The following is a 21,845-nucleotide window of genomic DNA, read 5'->3' as shown; positions in this document are numbered from 1 at the left end:
CTCCGACATCAGGGACCCATCAACTGCTCCACTGCCGCAGCCTTCCAGCAGCCTGGCACCAGCAGCCCAGACAAGGGAACCAAACTCCTCGGCCACACCTGAGGGGCTTCGTCAGTCCAACAGGGAGCGACGGAAACCAGCACATCTTAGAAACTACGTTTGTTAGATGTTGGGAAACTTTGTGGGGAGGAGTGTTATGTATTGGAACTGGAGTTAGGCCTTAGGGCCAGCAGAGACTTGACTGAGCTTGACCCTAAAACAATAGCCACCTGGATTCAGGAAGGAGGCCCATCAGGGATCGTTAGGCCAGCTATTAACCTGGCCTAACGATCCCTGAGCGTTTTTACTGCAGTACTTCTTTTTCCCAAGCCAGTTCGAAGTGGCTTTTTCTCCTCATGCATAATACTCCAATTATTTTTTTCTCCAATCCATCGATGCCAACCATCAATCCACACTCTCCCTCATATCCTTCATATCTATCCCTCTTCCTTTCCCCTTCCTCCATCCGCTGTTGTCACTTTTTAAAAAAAGAATGGTTAATTTCAGCACATTAGTGATAAATCACTAACTACCCAGCAGAATAGCGCTAGAACATTTGGATGCCTCCCCATCATTCAGTTGCCATGTAGTGTCACAACAACTGTGCAGTTCTAGGCCATGCAACTCTCTACTGAAAATCCTAAGAGTTTTGTTTAGAAGAAATTCCTGAAAGTGCCATTCTACATAGACAACTGATCTGATCTAGTATGCAATACTATTAATTGTCGTATTCTACACCCTCTGTACAATGATGAAATAGGACTGGCAAGGTAAAGTAAAAACAGGCCTCTCCTAAGAAGAGATTTTTAGTAAGACCAAACAAAATCTTCCTTCTTATCTTATGGAAAAACAGCAGAGCATCTCTAGTTTACAAATGGTGTAAAGCTATGGATTTCATTGAAATGCCAGTGTACTAGTACTGAATAGGTGCAGTTTAGTTATCAAAGAGGAAATTGCAAGCACTATTTGTTTTAGAACATTAAAGTGCCACTTAGCAGTCCAAGATTCTTACAGAAAAAACTCCCTCTTCATTTGGTTGATCCAGAGGGGAAAGGTCCCCATTTTCTTCACTAGTTTCTTTCCAATGGAAATCCACAAGAGAGATAAGTGCACAATCAAAACACTGTTTTACTAGTAAAATTAAAGGAAGCCTACACATTAACATTTCACAGGCATTGGCACAAGAACTTCATGTACATTCCCATGCTATCAATGACTTAAGGGGGTTATGCTTCCGTTTGAAATGTATCAATGTTATCTTATCAGAAACGAATAATTTTTCCTAAATTACCTTCTTTGTCACTGTGGGTGGCTTTTTTCTTTTTGCATTTTGAGAAGTGCTTTATAAACCCAGTCATGCTTTATACGCGTGGCAAAAGGTGTGCGAGAGATGTGGCTTCTGGGTGCTGGAGGCAAAGGACAAGCTGTTCCTCCAATAATAGTATAATAACAGTCTGAGATATTGTTACACACTTGGAAAAATAGTTTGTTAGGAAGGAATGAAAGCACTTGCAATTCCAATTAAATGCATGCTATGTTACCTTGTGATTAATTAAATATTAATTATCAATTAATATGATACAGTATGTTAAATTTTAAAAAGCTCCTATACAAATACAACAAAAAACGGGATGAGCTCCATTGAATAAAATTGGACTTACTTCTAAGAATACTGGTTAGGATTGCTCCCAAAACATCTAGTCAGTTCTGTACTCTTTGATTTACTAAGGATCAGGAGCATGGATTGGGCCACTGTGGAAATTATTTTCAGGGAAATTTCAGTTGCCCAATCTAGCCCTGCTCCCCTACTTTCTTTTTTCCTCTTTAAGGAGCCAGCAATAGGAAAGGAGGGTGTGGGATGGAATGGGGAGATCTGGAGCTAGTCAAATTTTGGCACCCAGGGACTAGAATCACTTTCTATAAAGCTAGTGTAGGTACAGAAAGATTATACTATCTGGAGACTTGGCTCACCTTGTCTATTCTGCCTGGACAAACTGACTTCTCATATGTCCCCAATTTTCCTTCTCCCATTAAGCATCCTGTGAGTCCACTATTGCAGGGTGTGGGGGTTAGTAAAACATATTTTTAAAGCCTTATTAATCTTGGTATTTGAATCCAGCTGAGTGAGCTGCCCTTAAAGCTTCAAGGAAGGAACTATGGAATAGAAAATGTGTTCAAGATATACCAGTTCAGTTCAGAATTGAAACCTTGATAGGAAGTGTAAAAGTTGAAACAATGAATTGGCTGGAAGTGTATTGACATGTATTAAAGCTCAGATAAAGCCCTTTTGGGTGAAAGCGAAGTCTAAATGTCCTGGGAGGCTAATTTAGCTTGCACAGCCTGTACAGAGAATATTGGAAATTATTGCACATTGAAGAATCTTCTTTCAGACCAGAGCATATTTTTCTGCATCCTGAAGTCCGTCTTAATATCTACACAAAGTGGGAGAAGTGAACAGTCAACCCAGAAAGAAAAGAAACTGGACTTACCTGTTGAACTGTGAACTGCATGAGGATTTACTATTGTTTTCTCTTTAAAATGTACTGTTCCACAGATATTTTTGTATGAATGGATATTGCGATTTAATAATAGGTATTTAAGATTTTTCTATTTCTATTGTCTGTACTTGATTAAGAAATTCTTATTAGTAGTATCTAGACAGTATATATGGAGGCTTAGCTTCTTTGCTTGCCACCTCTATCTGGGAGTCTCACTCTGGTTGCCAAATCTCCATGTGAGGACTGGAGATCACTCAGAATCACAACTGCTATCCAGATGGCACAGATAAGCTACCCTTGAGGTGGAGGGGGGAGTCAATGCCTTCACTTGGGTGGGTGGGTTGGAAGACAATAGGGGGGGCACTCACCCAGAGGCCTATAGTGGTTCCTTTTCAGGTTGGTGGGAAATTCCTAGAGATTCTGTGGTGGAGTTTGAGGAGGGCATAGGAATTAGGGCTTCAGAGTGGGGTCTGCTCAGACACAGGTTCTTGCTGTGGGCCTATTACCAAGGATGCTGTGGCTCCATTGCTGGCAGCTCCTGCACCTCCAAGGCCATTGTGGTTCAGAGCCCATTACCAACTGCGGACTCCGCTCCTCCCAGTGAGGTAACCCCCAAGCCTGATATGGAGCTGGCTGCACAGCCACGGTGCTCCCAGCCCAGCAAGTGAGGGCTCGCCCCCCATTACCTAGAGGACTATGTTTGCAGCTGGGTACAGTCCTAACTTGGGGGGGGGGTGTTATGTATTGAATTCTGTATGGTTTGTATTGTCTGTGTAGTGTATCCAGATAACGAAACAACGCAATAACAAAATAACATAAAACCAGCCAGCGCGACCCTGCACGGAGCGACCGGGCTGTCCCCGGGCTGCTCAGCGCAGGGCGCGAACTCCCAGCCAATCACCAGCTGTGGCGGGAAGTTCAACAGGCCAGGATTGGGCTGGCCTGTCTGGAGCTAAAGGTCTCTCGGCCCCCGCCCGACTCACGGAGAAGTCCTACGAGGAGGTCGTCAGGCTCCTCATGGGCCATTTCTTGCCCCAACCTTCGCGGGTGGTCCGCCAGTTCCTCTTCCACAGGAGGGACCAAGCCACGGGAGAATCGTCCGCCGATTACCTGGCAGCCCTACGCCAGATCGCAGGCAGCTGCAACTTCCCCCACCTGGAGGAGACCCTGGCCGATCGGTTCACCTGGGGCCTTCGCGACGAAAGGCTCCAGCAGCGGCTCTTCGCGAAGGACGACCTCACCCTCCAGAGCGCCTTCAGCGAAGCCGTGGCGTTCGAGAGAACCGCGAGGACCTTCCCCAAGGCGAGGGCCGACGCGGTCCACCACGAGGAGCTGGACCCCGACCGTCCGGAAGAGGGAGAAGCATTCCAGCTGCGCCGCCCGGCAGGGGCAACCAACCGCGCGCCACAACGACCCCGAGCAGCCGAACGATCCCCAGCGGCGGAGAGACCACCGGCCCCCAAGTGCGCCAGCTGCGGCGACCCCCACGACAGAAGGGACTGCCAGTACCGGACCTGGGACTGCCGGAGCTGCGGAAAGACCAGCCACATTGCAAGGGCTTGCCGAGCCAAGCCCAACCGCCGGAGGCCGACCATGCACCACGAGTCGGCGGAGTTCCACTCCACAGCCTCCACAACCCTATAGGTACTGAACTTGCCCCTCGCCACCCCCGACAAGATCAAAATGGCGGTCCTCATCGAAGGGAACCCCTGTCAAATGGAGGTGGACTCAGGTTCCTCCATTTCCATTATAGCAGAGGAGACCCTGAGGAAACTGTGCCCCCGCCAGCGGCTTCAATTAAGGCCGGCGGACTTCATACTCCGGGACTTTCAGAAGAACCCGGTGCAAATCGTGGGGTGGGCCCGGGTGCAAGTCGAGCAGGGGTCCTTCTACGGCCTGCTGGACATCCTGGTGGTAAAGCGCCAGCTTATCACCCTGCTAGGACTGGCGTGGTTCAAGCCCTTGGGGATCCGCTTGGAGGGGGTGGGGCAAACCCTAACACCCCGGGGGTTCGGGGAGATATGCCATGAGTTCCCAGACGTGTTCGACGGCTCCCTGGGGAGCTACAAAGGGCTGGCCATCTCCCTACCACTAGACCCGACGGTCAGGCCGATCCGGCTCAAGGCGAGGCGGGTCCCGTTCGCCTTGAAACCAAAAATAGAGGTCAAACTAGACCGCCTCACTGCCCAAGGGGTCCTGGAGCCGGCGGATTACGCCACCTGGGAGACGCCCATCGTAACCCCGATTAAGCCAAACGGGGAGGTGCGGATCTGTGCCGACTACAAGTGCACAATAAATAAGGCACTGCAGGACAACCCCTACCCAGTGCCGGTGATGAGCCACGTCTTGGCTACCCTAGCGGGGTCTAAGATCTTCGGGAAGCTGGACCTGGCACAGGCCTACCAACAGCTCCCAGTAGATACTAAGACGGCGGAGGCCCAAACTATTGTGACACACAGGGGGGCCTTCCGAGTGCGGAGGCTACAGTTTGGGGTTAGCATTGCTCCGGGGATTTTCCAAAGTATAATGGACGCTCTCCTTAAAGGGATCCCCGGAGTCCAACCATTCTTCGATGACGTTTTAATCGCCGCCCCGGACTCCGAAGAATTCGGCAACCGCCTAAGAGAGGTGCTCCGCCGATTCCAGGCAGCGGGTCTCAAGGTCAAGAGGGAGAAATGCTTGCTGGGGGTACCACGGGTGGAGTTCCTGGGTTTCGCCGTAGACGCAGCGGGAATCCACCCAACGGAGGAAAAGACCCGAGCCATCGTGCAAGCCCCGGCCCCCACCTGCAAAGCGGAGCTACAAAGCTTCTTGGGGGTGCTTAATTTTTACCATTCATTCCTCCCCCACAAGGCAGCCCTAGCAGAACCCCTACACCGGTTGCTGGACAAAAAAGCCCCTTGGGTTTGGGGCAAACAACAAGCCGCTGCGTTTCAGGCGGTCAAGGACGTCCTGGTGTCCAATGCGGTGCTCCACCATTTTGACGAGGGCCTCCCCGTCATCCTGGCTTGCGATGCGTCGCCTTATGGGTTGGGAGCAGTCCTGGGGCACCAACTCCCGCACGGTCGAGCGCAATTACGCGCAGATAGACAAGGAGGCTCTGGCAATCATGGCGGGGGTCCGCAAGTTCCATGATTATCTGTATGGGCGGAGGTTCACAATAGCTATGGACCATAAGCCACTCTTAGGTCTGTTGGCCCCAGACCGCCAAACCCCCCAAATACTCTCACAGCGCGTGTTGAGGTGGAACTAATTCCTCAACTCATACACGTACACACTGGTCCACCGGGCCGGCAAGGCAATGGGCCACGCGGACGCGCTCAGCCATTTGCCTCTACCCGTCACAGAACCTGACCCAGCCCCCGCACACCTGGTCATGTTGGTCGAATCCCTCCCGGAACAGCCCCTCCACGCCGCAGAGATCGCAAAGGCTACAGGGAGGAACAAAACACTGGCAAGGGTTCTCGACTGGGTGGTGAGGGGGTGGCCAGAAGGGAACATGGGGGAAGAGTTTAAGCCCTACAAAATGAGGAGAGAGGAGCTAGCAGCCCACAAAGGGTGCATCTTATGGGGAAGCAGCGTGGTGGTTCCCCCCCCCCCCCCGCTGCAGAAGCGAGTTCTGGAGTCACTCCACGAGACCCACCCCGGCATAGTCAGGATGAAGGCTCTAGCCAGGAGCTACGTCTGGTGGCTGGGGATGGATGAGGAGATCGAGAACTGGGTGCGGAGGTGCAGCGCATGTCAGGAGTCACGCCCCAAGCCACCAAGCGCCCCTGTCACACGGTGGGAAACCACTAGGAAACCCTGGTCCAGGCTCCACTTAGACTTTGCGGGGCCCTTCCAGGGACAGATCTTTCTGATCATGGTGGACGCCTATACCAAATGGCTGGAGGTCATTCCAGTAGCGTCCACTTCATCAGCAGCCGCAATACGGGCACTGCACCGGGCCCTTAGCACCCATGGTATTCCGGACACTATAGTCACAGACAACGGGGCGGCTTTCACCTCTGGGGACTTTCAGGCATTCCTGCAGAGGTACCTGATTAGACACATAAGGTCTGCCCCGTTCCACCCGGCCACCAACGGACAGGCGGAGCGAATGGTCCGAACGACCAAGGAAGCCCTGGGCCGGATAGTGCAGGGTGACTGGGACCACAGACTAGCCGCCTTCCTGTTCGACAACCGGGTAACCCCCAACCCGGTCATGGGGGTGAGCCCGGCAGAACTTCTCATGGGGCGCAAACTCATCACGAGGCTCGACAGGCTACACCCCGACTGAGCCTCGGACATCCGAGGGTCCCCGGAGGTCCGGGAGGCAGCCCGAGGGTTCTTCGCAGGGGACCCCGTGTTCGCACGAAACTACGCCCAGGGACCCATGTGGGTGGCGGGTCGGGTGAGGCAGGTAATTGGGACCCGTCATTACGAGGTATCCACAGAGGGGGGCCAGACTCTTCGGCGGCACATCGACCAGCTGCGCCGCCGCACACTACTGGAAGGGCCGGTCGACGTGGAGGAGGAAGTACCAGGGGGAGAGCCGGCTAGGGGCCTGCCAGAGGCCACAGCGCCAGCACCGACCCTGCCCGCCAGCAAACTCCCCGGACCAGCAGAGGTCGAGCGACCCACAGAGATCGACCAGCAACCCACAGCAGCCTCGGCCCCCAGAGAGACTCCCACGGCCGAAGCAGCGCTGACACCATAGGCAGCTCCTAGACGATCCACCCGGGAGCGCCGACCTCCCGCCTACCTAAGAGACTATGTACAGCAACTAGGGGGGGAGGGGTGTAGTGTATCCAGCTAACGATACAACGCAATAACACAATAACATAAAACCAGCCAGCGCGACCCTGCGCGGAGCGACCGGGCTGTCCCCGGGCTGCTCAGCGCAGGGCGCGAACTCCCAGCCAATCACCAGCTGTGGCGGGAAGTTCAACAGGCCAGGATTGGGCTGGCCTGTCTGGAGGGAGGTACCCGGAGTTGTACATAAGCGGGACCCGGCCCGCGTGTTCGCTCTCTTGTAACGTGCCTCCACTAAAGCATGTTGCCCTACCAACGTCTCCTGTCTCAGTACGTTACAGTCTGAGCTTAAGGCAGGCCCCTGTTGTGAACCAGGATCCTGATGCCTATGTTCTAATTGGCCATTCTCTTGGAATTGGCCAATTGGGATGTAGGTCATTTGACCAGGAAATGCAAATGAAGGATCCTGAAGAGGAGAACAGGATTGGTGGGTGCCTGTCTATGGGGCGTGGTTTAGCCTGCTCAAACTGTATAGAGTTCCTTGTTGTCCATTGTTCTTGTGTCTGTTTGTGTTAATAAAGTGTTCTTGTTATTTGAAAGCTGGCTGGCTCACTATTTAACAATATATATAGGAGGATGAAAATCCAGATATGAGGCCCTTTAAGAGTTCACTAAAAACATCTTTACATACTTACAAGAACCTGTTTGTTGACTTTTTGTTTCCATAATCCATTCAGAAAGTAATTCTGAAACTGAACAGCCAAGCTGAAAATATCCAGTTGCTTAAAGTACACATTGTGAGAGACAATATACTCTCAGGGCAACTTCTTGATTAATTTAATGCAAAAGTTATATCCAATATATTTTGATAGTTCATTTTTCACAACTATTTTATACAATTATGTTATATTGATTTTATCCTTGGTTTGTAATGGCCTATGGCTAAATACAAATAAATATTATTCATTCATTCGCAACTACAACTTTTGACAGTTTGCATATCCATATCATATCCTCTGTCTTAGTAACTGTAGTTCTCTATGCCTTTTTGCACAGTTAGCCTAAGACAGAAATACAGACCTGGTTCTGGAATGCTTGTGTTCCTTGCAGCATTCCTTTTGTATCACTCTTCATACTTATCTGCCTTGGAAATGTTTTTTTTTAATTTAATGTATGGGATGTGACTATTTCAAAGAAACAAATTAGGTTCAATATATACCTGATGACTTCCCAGTCCAATAGTTTGAGAAGATGCTGCCTTTCTTTTAATGAGAAGTCCATAATTAGACTTTAAGTTTTAGCCCTGCAACTTATCTTCATGCACACAAAAGCATTTTTTTTCCTAATAAAGATAAGAAAGTTTCAGTTAAGCAAGCGAGTTGTCTGTGCAAACACTTGGCTGTGGCTGTTTAGTAAAATAATGATGTGGCAGAGCTTGGACAGGACATTTGTCTGGTCAAAAGTGAATTAATTAGTTGACTCATTAAATGTTGTAAAAAACAGACAAGTATTTTTAAAGCATTAAATTTTATTAGAACAACAAAAGATTCTTTATTCATTGAAGGGCTTGAGACACGTACTTATTACCAAAGCATCACTGCTTGCGAGTGTAATCCTCACAGCATCACTGCTTGCGGGTGTAATTCTCAGCTCCTTTACTGGCAATCTAACAAACTAACTTTATCATAGTTTATGAATAGAAATGTAGGTGTGTCTCTAAATGTGGAAACTTATGATACGGTATGATGGAGAAAATCTATTGCATAAAATAAACACCGTTTTCCTGGCTGCCTACGTAAATTGCTGTTGAAAGGTTTCCTGAGGTAGCTAACATAAACTAATCTGGAAACAAGGGAATGGTAGCCAGGGATGCTGTCAAGTTGATACCTGTGATTCCATCTCCGTAGGAGCTAAGACACTAACTGGGACATTATAATGGCCACGGTTGCTGTACTATCTTGTTCTATTGGAGTGTTTAGCATGAGGACATACACTATGTTACTGGGCAGTCATCTAATGAACAGCAGTGGGGAGAGAACAATACCTTTCTTGCTCACAATGGCATCCAAATTTGATTGTTTTAATTTCATTTCCTGTTCAGATTTCAGAGAAGCTGGAAAAAACCCCCAACAATATGAGAGGTTGCTAACCTTTGTTGGCCACTGTCTTGCACAGAGTTATTCGTATGGATGATTTAATCCAGCATCCTGCCATACTATCAAATTTACAAACTGCCTGTGACAAATTGTAATCCAGCTTTTCTTTAAAAACTACTAAGGAATGCAAAAACCACCCACATCAGTTCGCTTTATTGCTGAACTTTTCACTGTTATCATTATTTTTCTTAGCGTTCCATATTCCGTCCTGTATTTTAATTCATTGTTAGCAAGATTATCTTTTTAAAATATTGTTTAAATATCTGAAAACTGTCAACACATCATCTGATACTCTTCTAAAATGCCCAACTCCTTCAAAGATCTCCTGTCATTCAAGTAGAAGGCGATTTCTCATTAAATATTCAGAGCACTTAACATTTTCTATACCTGGGTTTTGAATTTGAATTATTTGTTAAACCAGGAAACACCTGTAAAATCGTCTTTTGGCAGTATTCAGCAGCAGTTAGGTAGATGAATCAATTCAGTTTGTGTTAATGGGAGCTCATGTTTAACTGTTCACATCCTATGGCACTGCCAGCTTCTCTGGAATCTGAACAGGAAATGGAAATTAAAACAATCAAATTTGGATGCCATTGTGAGCAAGAAAGGTACTGTCCTCTCCCCTCTGCTGTGGAGAGCCGGTTTGGTGTAGTGGTTAAGTGTGCGGACTCTTATCTGGGAGAACCGGGTTTGATTCCCCACTCCTCCACTTGCACCTGCTAGCATGGCCTTGGGTCAGCCATAGCTCTGGCAGAGGTTGTCCTTGAAAGGGCAGCTGCTGTGAGAGCCCTCTCCAGCCCCACCCACCTCACAGGGTGACTGTTGTGGGGGAGGAAGGTAAAGGAGATTGTGAGCCGCTCTGAGACTCTTCGGAGTGGAGGGCGGGATATAAATCCAATATCTTCTTCTTCTTCATTAGATGACTGTGGATCAAAAACTGGCTAATTAATAGGAAGCAGAGAGTGAGTAAAAATGGGCAGTCTTCGCAGTGGAGGACGGTAAGCAGTGGGGTGCCGCAGGGCTTGGTACTAGGTCCCCTGCTCTTTAACTTGTTCATAAATGATTTAGAGTTGGGAGTGAGCAGTGAAGTGGCCAAGTTTGCGGATGACACTAAATTGTTCAGGGTGGTGAGAACCAGAGAGGATTGTGAGGAACTCCAAAGGGATCTGTTGAGGCTGGGTGAGTGGGAGTCAACGTGGCAGATGTGGTTCAATGTGGCCAAGTGCAAAGTAATGCACATTGGGGCCAAGAATCCCAGCTACAAATACAAGTTGATGGGGTGTGAACTGGCAGAGACTGACCAAGAGAGAGATCTTGGGGTCGTGGTAGATAACTCACTGAAAATGTCAAGACAGTGTGTGTTTGCAATAAAAAAAGCCAATGCCATGCTGGGAATTATTAGGAAGGGAATTGAAAACAAATCAGCCAGTATCATAACGCCCCTGTATAAATCGATGGTGCGGTCTCATTTGGAGTTCTGTGTGCAGTTCTGGTCGCCGCACCTCAAAAAGGATATTATAGCAATGGAGAAAGTCCAGAAAAGGGCAACTAGAATGATTAAAGGGCTGGAACACTTTCCCTATGAAGAAAGGTTGAAACGTTTGGGACTCGTTATTTATTTATTTATTTATTTATTTATTTATTTAATGATTTATATCCTGCCCTTCCCAACAAGTGGCTCAGGGTGGCTCACAAGCTCACAGCTTAAAGAAACATTGACTGCGGGGTGACATGATAGAGGTTTACAAGATAATGCATGGGATGGAGAAAGTAGAGAAAGAAGTCCTTTTCTCCCTTTCTCACAATACAAGAACTCATGGGCATTCGATGAAATTGCTGAGCAGGCAGGTTAAAACGATTAAATGAAGTACTTCTTCACCCAAAGGGTGATTAACATGTGGAATTCACTGCCACAGGAGGTGGTAGTGGCCACAAGCATAGCCACCTTCAAGAGGAGTTTAGATAAAAATATGGAGCAGAGGTCCATCAGTGGCTATTAGCCACAGTGTGTGTGTGTGTGTGTGTGTGTGTGTGTGTGTGTGTATTTTGCCACTGTGTGACACAGAGTGTTGGACTGGATGGGCCATTGGCCTGATCTAACATGGCTTCTCTTATGTTCTTATGACTGCGCAGCAACGTATGTCCTCATGCTAAACACTCCAATAGAACAAGACAGTACAGCAATAGTGGCCACTGGCTGAACCTAACAAAGTATCTCGAGCAATCTCATCTTTGCAATGAAAGCACATCTCTTCTGCAAACATGTCTGACCTAAGAAGAGAGGCAAAAGAATCCATGTGTGAAAAGTACATAGGGCAAATGGCTGTTACAATAAGGGTCAGAGGCATGTTGCATTTTCAAGGTTTAAAAAAATTTCAGTTCCACTGCAATTTAATTAATCCCAAGGGAATTGTTTACTTTCCCTTCATGCCTGAAGGGGAACTGTAGCAAAAGGTTTTATTGCACATCAGCATAAGTGCTGCTTTGAGAGCCTGCCAGACTATTGTAGCCCTACTGTGAGGTATGAAACATTTTATTCATGCAAATGATGGGTCTGGAATATAGGCTAGAAAGTTTCCCTGTAAGAACTTGTTTGGGAATACTGCAGTTAATTCATTTTGATTATCTAAAAATCCATCTTTGCTGGTCAGTTTTATTCTGATCTTGAAGAAGGACTTTGGCTGAGTGGTAGACCATCTGAGTGGAACACCTGGCATGCAGAAGGTCACATGGTACAATGGCAACCATCTTTATCCCTGCAACATGCATCCCCATAGTTAGGCCAGGAGACAGTGGCTTGCTCAAGGCCAGTCAGTCCCAAACAAGCTGCTAACAGTAGATTCCCCTGCTTTACACTAGTCCCAAAAATAATTTTCAAGACAATTTTGCTTTGATAGTTTATATTTATATTTTAAATTACAGAAATCTCAAGGTACTTCTGTTATGTCTTGCATTTCAGTCTAATGTTACAACACAGCGAACACTACAGAGGCGACCAGTGGAAGCCCAGGGGTCCCTGGATGTAGCTCGCTAGTACGCTCCGCCAATCAGGATCTGTGGCGGGAAGTTTAACTGGCCAGGATTGGACCTGGCAAGACAGAGGGTTGTTCCAGGGGATGTATATAATCGGGACCCGACCCGCATGTCCTCCCCTTGTGATGTACTTGCCAATAAAGTATGTTGCCTTCAACACGTCTCGTCACTCAGTACATTACAGTGGCGACGAGGATGGGATTCTAGCCAGGTAACTCCCCAAGCAGAACTTCGCAGACCTGGCCGGAGACGAGGAAGGCACGCAGTCTAGGGAGACTGAAGCGCCCGCCGCCATGGCTAACCCAAATGTGACGATGGGCCACCTTACAGAGTTCGACCCCACAAACCCCAATAGGTGGGAGACCTACACGGAGCGGGTCGACTGCTACCTATGAGTGAACATGATCACGGACAACAGCTGTAAGAGAGATGTGCTCCTGAGTGTCTGCGAGGAGGCCATATTCGAGATCGCAAAGGGTCTCTCGGCCCCCGCAAAGATCACGGAGAAAACGTACGAGGAGATAGTCAGACTCCTGACCGGGCACTTCTTGCCCCAGCCATCCATCATCGCCCGCTGATTTCTCTTACACAAGAGGGATCAAGGGGCGGGAGAGATGGCCACAGTCTACCTGGCCGCCCTCCGCCAGCTTGCGGGGAACTGCAGCTTCGACAAGCTGGATGAAGCCCTGAGGGATCAATTCGTCTGGGGTCTCCGAGACGAAAGACTGCAGCAAAAGCTCTTCGCAAAGGAGGAGCTCACCTTCCAACTTGCCTTCAACGAAGCCATCGCATTCGAGAGAGCCACCAAAGCTTTCCACAACCCACGAGCAGAAGCCGTCCACCAAGAGGAGATGGCACCGGGCAACCCAGAGGAGGAGGAGGCACACCAGCTTCGTCGCCAACCAGGAATGGGGCCAAGAGCAACCAATTGGCCATGAGTGACTGAGAGACAAGCCAACACCAAGTGTGCCAGCTGTGGGGATCCACACGAGCGACGGGACTGCCCCTATCGCAACGTAGACTGCAGGAACTGTGGTAGAGTGGGCCACATAGCGCGGGCTTGCCGGGCCAAGGCCACCCGCAGATGCCAGTCCACCCCCATGACTCAACCGATGGCTACTTGACCGCATCAACTAGCTTGCAGGTAATGAACTTGCCCCCCAACACCCCCGATAAGGTCAGGATGTCGGTCCGAATTGAGGGCGCTCCATGCCTAATGGAGCTGGACTCAGGCTCCTCCATCTCCATAATTTCAGAGGAGTCTCTAAGAAAACTTTGTCCCCGTGGCCGGCCCAGGCTGCGACCGGCTGATTTCGTACTGTGAGACTTCCAAAAAAACCCCGTACAGATTTTGGGTTGGGCCACTGTTAGGGTAGAGTTTAAGAACTTTAGGGGCAAACTGGACATACTCATGGACAAACACCAGTTCACCACATTACTGGGGCTGGCCTGGTTTTGACCACTTGTTATTCAGATAGTGGGGGTGCAGCAGCTGCGAATGCAAAATTTCGAGCACGTGTGCCGGAAATTTCTGAAAGTGTTTGATGGGTCCCTGGGGTGCTACAAAGGGCCTCCCATCACCTTACCCCTCGATCCCCACGTGAGACCAATAAGGCTGAAGGCCAGGCGAGTTCCATTCGCTCTTAAGCCAAAAATAGAAGTGGAGCTAGACCGCCTCACGGCCCAGGGAGTGCTAGAACCAGTTTCCTACACTGCCTGGGAAACACCCATAGTCACTCCAGTGAAACCTAATGGAGATGTGTGCATCTGCGCTGACTATAAGTGCACAATAAATAAGGCACTTCAGGACAATCCATACCCCGTTCCGGTAGTCAGCCATGTGCTGGCAGCACTAGCGGGCTCTAAGGTTTTTGGGAAACTGGACTTGGCCCAGGCGTACCAGCAACTCCCGGTGGACGCCGAGGCAGCAGAAGCCCAGACCATTGTGACCCACAGAGGAGCTTTTCGGGTGCGGCGGTTGCAATTTGGGGTTAGTGTGGCTCCAGGGATTTTTCAGAGCATAATGGATTCTCTTCTCAAAAAGATCCCCGGGGTGCAGCCAGTTTTCAACGACGTTTTGATCGCCGCCCCGAACGCTGAGGAGTTCAGCAGCCGTCTGCGTGAGGTACTCTGCCGTTTCCAGGTGGCGGGACTTAAAGTAAAGCTGGAGAAGTGTTCCCTCGGGGTGTCGAGGGTAGAGTTCTTGGGGTTTGCAGTAGACGCCGTGGGCATCCACCTGACGGCTGACAAGACCAGGGCTATTGTCCATGCCCCAGCCCCCACGTGCAAGACAGAGTTACAAAGTTTCTTGGGATTATTAAATTTCTATCATTCATTTTTACCCCACAAAGTGGCCATCGCAGAACCCCTTCATAGGCTCCTAGATAAAAATGCCCCGTGGGTCTGGGGAAAGAAGCAGGCCGCCGCTTTTCAGGCAGTCAAGGACCTACTAGTTTCCAACGAGGTGCTCCACCATTTTGACGAATCCTTACCAGTGATTCTGGCTTGCGATGCTTCCCCGTACGGGGTGGGCGCCGTCCTGGGGCACCAACTCCCGGAGGGGAAGAGGCTCCCGTGGCCTATTATTCGAGGACCCTGACCCCCACCGAGCGCAATTACGCCCAGATAGACAAGGAGGCCTTGGCAATAGTGGCGGGTGTGCATAAATTCAATGACTACCTGTACGGTAGGCATTTCATGATCGCCTTAGACCATAAGCCGCTACTGGGCCTCCTCGCGCCAGACACCGCAAATTCTGTCCCAGCGCGTCCTGCAGTGGAACCAGTTCCTCAATTCATACACATATGCCCTGGTCCACCGCCTGGGCAAAGCTACGGGACATGCTGACGCCCTCAGCCACCTGCCGCTGCCCTCTATAGACCCAGACCCAGACTCAGCCTACCATGTGATGCTTATAGAGACTCTACCGGAGAGGCTCCTCCACACCGCCGAGGTAGCTAAGGCAGAGACCGCATCCTCGCCCATGTTTTAGACTGGGTGGGAAGGGGATGGTCTGCGGGCAAACAAAACACAGAATTCAGGGCATTCGCATCATGCAGAGAAGAACTATCCATGCACAAGGGGTGCCTTCTCTGGGGAAGCAGAGTGGTGGTCCCCCCCCCCCATTGCGGAAACAAGTGCTGGAAGCCCTACACGAAACACATCCAGGAATAGTGCGGATGAAGGTCCTGGCACGCAGCTATGTATGGTGGCTGGGAATGGACGAAGAGATTGAAGGGTGGGTTCAAAGGTGCCGACCCTGCCAAGAGTCCTGGCCTGATCCACCCAGTGCCCCTGTCCACTGCTGGGAGGCCATGGTTCCGGTTACACCTAGACTTTGCGGGGCCATACCAGGGCCAAATATTCTTTATTCTTGTAGATGCATACACCAAGTGGTTGGAAGTTATTCCCATAGCTTCAACCTCCACTGCAGCAGCGGTCAGAGCCTTGCGTAGGGTCTTTTGCACGCATGGGATTCCCGATACCCTCGTCACGGACAATGGGACCGCTTTCACCTCCCAGGAATTCCGGGAGTTCTTGAATAGATACATCATACAGCACATTCAGTCCATCCCCTTCCATCCGGCCACCAACGGCCAAGCAGAGCACATGGTGTGCACCACTAAAGAGGCCCTGGGGCACATTGTACAGGGAGATTGGGACCACCACCTGGTAGCCTTTCAATTCGATAACAGAATCACCCCCAACCCCGTCACAGGGTTAAGCCCTGCCGAGTTACTAATGGGGAGGAAGTTGATCATGAGGCTAGACAGGTTGCATCCGGACCGGGCCACGGGCCTACGCAGTTCCCCCGAAACCAGGGAAGCCACTAGGGCGTTCTTTCCTGGGGATCCGGTGTACACTAAGAACTTTGCAAGCGGCCCAGAGTGGTTAGCCGCCCGGGTGCTGTGGGTGACCGGGTCCCGCTCCTATGAGGTCTCGTCAGAGGGGGGCCAGATCCTAAGGAGGCATATCGACCAGCTGCGCCGCCGCACTTTGCCGGAGGAACCAACAGAAATCGGGGGAGGGGGTGCGGGGGAGAACTGACAGCAACACCCCCGGAAGCTACCCAGCCCATGCCAGCCGCACCAACTATACGGGCGGAAGAGCACCACAGCGGTGAGAGCGACCCCCCCCCAGAGGGGGGATTCCGGAAGAGCAACAAGCGGCGGACAGTCCTCTTCCGGCGTAACCCCAACTCGAGGAATCAGCCGCCCTGCCAGCCATGGTGGCCGCTCCAACTCCCCAAATAACTCCAAGGAGGTCGACCAGGGAACGCAGGGCGCCAGCCTGCTTGAATGACTTTGTGTCCTGAACTAGGGGGGGAGGAGTGTTATGTCTTGCATTTCAGTCTAATGTTACAACACAGCGAACACTACAGAGGCGACCAGTGGAAGCCCACGGGTCCCTAGATGTAGCTCGCTAATACGCTCCGCCAATCAGGATCTGTGGCGGGAAGTTTAACTGGCCAGGATTGGACCTGGCCAGACGGAGGGTTGTTCCGGGGGATGTATATAATCGGGACCCGCGTGTCCTCCCCTTGTGATGTACTCGCCAATAAAGTATGTTGCCTTCAACATGTCTCATCACTCAGTACATTACAACTTCCTTTACATTTTACCCCAAAAACAGTTTAAACACTTCATTTTGTTCCTGTTGTGTTCAAGCCCAGATTAGGATACTTGGCTACAACATGTTCTAATAGCAGGTGTATAGCAGTCTGTATACTGGAGATAATATAGGTTTGCCAACTCAGAGTTGGGAAATTCTTGGAAATCTGGCACTGGAGCCTTGGCAAGGCTGGGTTTAGAGACGGAACAGACTCAGGGGGCTATATGACATAGAATCCCCCCTCCAAACCAGCTGTTTTCTCCAGGGAACTGATGTCTGTAGATCAGTTTTGATTCCAGGAGATCTCCAGGCCCAACATAGGAGATTGCAGCCCTAGGATAGTAACTTCTGGAGACTAATGGTGTATTAATTCTAGCTACTCCCTACAGGATATGGCTTGTGGAAACCAGTAGGAGTACACACATCTTTTTGGTCATGTCCTTTATTCAGGCTTCACTTTTCAGGTCACATAATGTCTTTGTTGTTTTTTTAAAGGATGTGGGTACCCATTAAAGTGGTATACAATTCCCCCACAAGGTTTCTTATGAAATTTAGATAGAGACAATGTCAGGAACATTGAATGCAAGCAGATTTCCCAAACGAGAAGTGTCATTATGGGCAGTAGTAGGCTGGAGGCTTTCTCCTCCTAAATGCTCAATTGGCTAAGCAGGGGTGTTGAACTCATTCGTTATGAGGGCCAGATATGACATAAATGAAACCTTGTTGGGCCAGGCCATGTGCGGCATAAAATGTAATGCCAGGTAGCAGAGATATAAACTTTATAAAGGACACAGACAAACACAATTAAAGATTTTTTTCAACCCCCCCCCCCCTTAAAAATAAAACATGATTAATACATTACCACTTGTTGGTCTTAGGAGTGCTTTCTTTGTATCTCCCTGTGTGATCCAGAGAACTGGGGGCAAAGGAAGCTCTGGCTCTTACCTTCCTTCCCCAGGGGACCAGGAAGGGGAGGAACCTCAGCCAACAGAAGGCAGAGAGGCTTGGCTCAGTAGTTCTGCTGTGAAATTAAGAGAGCCTGACAAAGCAAGCTGTCCCTTCCCCCCTCCTCCCTAAGGAAGGAGCCTAGGCCAATGGAGAAAATAGAAGCTTTGCTCTGTAGCTCCTGTGCGATTGAACAAGCCTGGCAAAGCAAGCGGTAATATAGAAGGAAGCAAGAGAGAGAGAAGGAAGCAGATGACAGCCATTTGCTTGGAACTTGACAGGAGCCCTCTGGGGGCCTGATTTGGCCCCCAGGCTGCATGTTTGACACCCTGGCCTAAGGGTTTCAACCTGCTGCTGAAACAAAAGAGGTTGCTGCCCTTGCTCATGAGTGAATTCCTCCAAGAGGAAGAGTTGCAGCTTGCTTCCAGTCCTACTCTGCTGGCATGAAAGAGTTGCAGCCTAGTCTCGTCTCTGACACTGGATCTATTCATGGGTGAGCATCCAGTGGGGCAAGTACTGTTCTTTAGACTTATGAACATGATGAAAGAGTAGCATGAAAATTTTCCAGGACAAGGAAAGCCAAACTCAAAATAGTTTCCCCTTCTTTGTCCAAAGGAAGAAATCATCTGCTGTGAACACAGAGATAACAAGTAGGTTAGAATAATGTGGATACATTACAAGACCTTGCTCAAGATCCCAATCATGGGACCCAATGAATTTGTCAAAGGAGACTAATTTGGAGGAATAAAGAAACAGAAACATAATCACAGAGTATGCCATTCCCCTGTTCAGTTCAGCTGCCATTTGTCCCATGTGAACCTCTTGGATTTCCCATCTGTGTCAGATTCTGCTTATCCTGGCAACAGGTGACACAGGCTCTGTCACATATGCAATCTGCTGCTGAATGAGAAAGTCCAGCATTTCATAATCAGAGATCTGCCACAGCTGCAGTTCAAAACAGATCTGGTTACATAGGCAAAACAGTGGAATTAAAAGAACAGAGCACAGTACTGGGGGGGGGGGGGAATTAACAATAAAAGGAAAAATAAACAGACCATGACTTTCCCCCCTTGTGCTTTCTGCAAACTGATGGGGTAAGATTCAGGTGCACATATCATACCGTTGGGATCAAGACAGCAACAAATAAGAAAGGAAATGAATTGGTTTAAAGGAATCTGCCTGCAGCTCCAGTTAATGTCAAGTTCAACCGCAAGAATAATAGATATGCTGTCATGTAATTTATGGATATAATAAAACTATTGAGGGTCACTGATATCCTTAAACAAACCACAGACACATCATCATGAATTACTTGTCTCCACTATCAGGTGTAATTTCCTGGTTTTGGATTGCTATGTAGGCTAGAAGTCTCTTAACATTCATCATTAATATGGGTTCTTACAAGAAATTTATTTATTTTAAAATATATAATCAACATTCAACTTAGAGTTTGGAAAGGCTAGTTTTCAGAATTTCAGGCCATTTTCCTGTAAACTGACAGCCCACATATATACTCCTGGAAAAAGGTGCCAAAAAAGAGGGAGGCCTGGAACAGAAAATGCAACTTGAGCATTACCTATGAAAACTTTACTATCTTCAAAGTATGCAGAAGACTTTTGTCTATCTCATCTCCCTTATATTAAAAAGGGCAGATAGATTTTGCCTTGAGGTTTAGCTTTAATAGCTACAGAGCTATAATTGAATTTGTTTCAAGATCTGAATTTGTTTCAAGATATTCTCTGTTCCCTTTGTATGTTATTAAACTTGAAGTTTGTAAGAGTTTATCTTTTTATAGCTACCAGCACAGCATCTTAGAGAATGAGAGGGTAAGATTAGAAACCAACAGTTTCACAAAACCCAAGACAGATATTAACTTATTTCATTTTTGCTTTTTTGCCTGTCAAAGGCTGCTTTTTCTTTAACCACAGAATTTAATTTTTCCAGTCGTGTTTTGATGAGATGTGAGGTGTGCTGCTTTCCACCTTTAAAAAGCCACTGCCAAAACACATTGAATCCAGACTCTTTTTTTTTCATTTGAGAGGTTCCAAGAAAAAAACCAGAACCCCAATATTAGAAAATAAAGTTTTTATATCCATTTTTCTCTATTTTAAGGAGTCTCAAAGTGGCTTACAATCATATTCCCTTTCTCTCCCAACAACAGGCACCTTGTGAGGTAGATAGGGGCTGAGAGAGTTCTGAGAGAACTGTAACTGGTCCAAGGTCACCCAGCAAACTTCATATGGAAGAGTGGGGAATCAAACCCAATTATCCAGATTAGAGTCCACTTGCACTGGCTTGCAGGCTCTGAGTATCAGGTACCAGAAGTCAGGCAAGGAAGGGTTGTTCAGTCTAAGGACAGGAGCCCAGAACTCAGGCAAGGCAGAGACGGTGATTTAACATCTATCATGCTCATTGTGTCCATACCTAAAAGCCTCTCTTGGCTGGTTTTTAAAGCTCCATGCCTAAGGGTCATACTTTCAGCCAGCTACTCAGAAGTAATCCTGCAAATACTCATATTTGATATCAGCAAGTAGCTGGCATCGATCCAGAAGGTGTGCAATTTGCCATCTTGTCTGTAGCTCTGTTCTCAGCCTCCATTTGCAGTGCTCTAAGGGGATGGGCAATCCTGGTGTTCTGGGAGCTACCAGCTGAGGTTCACCTGCTGAATCAGGGCTGGAGGGTATTGGTGGCTCTGCATCAGCTGTTGACTCTGAATCCTAACAAGCCTACAGCTCATTTTCCTGCTGGTCAGCTTCTATTAACTCAAGGCTGGCTTCATGGAGCTCCTCTTCAACAACTTGCTGTTGCTGAGCCCTGGCTGACCTACACTACCACCACTCTTAACCACTATACCACACTGCTCTCAGTAGTATGTGAATGGATGGAATTCCTGTAAGATTCTAGTATAAATTTAATTTGTCTTAACTTCTGAAATGAGGAGATAATCAGACTTATACATTGGTTCCTTATGCTTGACATTTCTGCAAACTGGCTGGTATTTATATCCCTCATCAGTTAGCACTACTAAATTAAGCTGCTTGTGTATGTGTGAAATAAGTACAGTTTATCAGCTGTTTTCATAACTACTTACTTTTATAAATAAAAAGTTATTATTATTACAATGGTTCAATGGTTCCGCCTTAGACCCCCACCAGTCCGGCTTTCGTCCAGGCCATGGGACGGAGACAGTGCTGGTCACCTTGGTGGATGACCTCCAGCGGCATCTGGATCGAGGCGGCGTGGCGGTGCTGATGTTGTTGGACCTGTCGGCCGCGTTCGACACGGTCGATCATCAGCTACTGGCCCGCCGGATCGCCGACGCAGGGATTAGTCGCTGAACTCGGCGACTGCAGCTGGTGCAGAACGCGGCGGCTAGGCTGCTGTTGGGGCGCCCAAGATGGGAGCACATACAGCCGGGGCTGCACGGACTGCACTGGCTGCCCGTAGTATACCAAGTTCGTTACAAAGTGCTGGTCATTACCTTTAAAGCCCTATATGGCCGAGGACCTGCATACCTGAGGGACCGTCTCTCCCCATATGAGCCCCAGAGAGCGCTGAGGTCAGCTGGAAAGAACCAGCTGAATATCCCTGGGCCAAGGGAGGCCAGATTGAAGACAACCCGGGATCGGGCCTTCTCCATTGCAGCTCCACTGCTGTGGAATCAACTCCCAGAAGAGGTGCAGGCCCTACGATGTTTAGATCAATTCCGCAGGGCCTGTAAGACCTACCTCTTCAAAATAGCCTTCAACTAATGACAAGCTAAGAAAGTGCCGCTGGATATGTTTTTAGCTACTGAACCTTACTGAAGATTTAATGTTTATAGCACCAT

At 48.8% G+C, this 21,845-nt stretch overlaps 1 pseudogene; it reads left to right on the top strand.

Annotated features, from left to right (window-relative positions):
- LOC132567321 (meiosis-specific coiled-coil domain-containing protein MEIOC-like) overlaps positions 1 to 21,845 on the top strand; it is a 64,378-nt pseudogene that overhangs the window by 1,363 nt on the left and 41,170 nt on the right.

Source organism: Heteronotia binoei, chromosome 2 (assembly GCF_032191835.1).
Source record: "Heteronotia binoei isolate CCM8104 ecotype False Entrance Well chromosome 2, APGP_CSIRO_Hbin_v1, whole genome shotgun sequence".
Taxonomy (NCBI): domain Eukaryota; kingdom Metazoa; phylum Chordata; class Lepidosauria; order Squamata; family Gekkonidae; genus Heteronotia; species Heteronotia binoei.
Note: the sequence above shows the minus strand (reverse complement) of the source record. Positions and strands in the feature narration are given on the sequence as shown.